At 44.2% G+C, this 799-nt stretch overlaps 1 pseudogene; it reads left to right on the plus strand.

Moving 5' to 3' along the window:
- The first annotated feature begins 203 nt into the window (after nt 1–203).
- LOC102757642 overlaps nt 204–799 on the plus strand; it is a 2,743-nt pseudogene continuing 2,147 nt past the window's right edge.

The following is a 799-nucleotide window of genomic DNA, read 5'->3' on the forward strand; positions in this document are numbered from 1 at the left end:
GGGGGCCCTCAGTGCCCTTCCTTCCTATGGCCTCAGTATGACCAGGTCGAGGAACTGCTGCTGCTGGTTAGGAGGCTCATCTCATTTCCCATTACTCCCAGCTGCAGTCGCAGCACCGAGGATGTCCAGTGGGGTAGACTTGAAGTGGGCTCAGTTTCTGTGCATCATTTCTGTACCCAATTTTAAAATTCTTTCATCATCGCATGAACTGCCCAGCTCCTGTGGAAGTCACATACAAGAACATGAGATTTCTTATTACACGCAACCCAACCACTGTGACCTCAGACAAATTCATAGCGGAACTTAAGAAGAATGGAGTTACCACAACAGTAAGAGTATGTGAAGCAACTTAGGACACTACTCATTTTTTTGTTTGTTTGTTTGTTTTTATACTAAAGTATTTTATGGAACTTAAGGAATGGAGTTACCACAACAGTAAGAGTATGTGAAGCAACTTAGGACACTACTCGTTTTTTTGTTTGTTTGTTTTTATACTAAAGTATTTTATTTTTTAATTTAATTTTATTGTTTAAAGTATTACAAATATAGTGTTTAGAGGAAGGGAGAGGGAGAGAAACATTAATGATGACAGCATCATTGGCTGCGTCCTGCACGTCCCCTACTGAGAAAACTACATTACCCAGAGGGGAATGCGCCCAATTTTGGGGAAGTCACTTCCCGTGCCCCCCTCAGAAGCTTCATATTTGCCTTTCAGGGTGCTTCACCACGTCAGAGGCTCCAAAGCTACAGGCCGTGATGGGGAAGCACCAGAGGGTCGTCCCTGCCATGCTGAGGCGGG

The sequence above is a fragment of the Myotis davidii genome, unplaced genomic scaffold (genome assembly GCF_000327345.1).
Source record: "Myotis davidii unplaced genomic scaffold, ASM32734v1 scaffold945, whole genome shotgun sequence".
Taxonomy (NCBI): Eukaryota; Metazoa; Chordata; class Mammalia; order Chiroptera; family Vespertilionidae; genus Myotis; species Myotis davidii.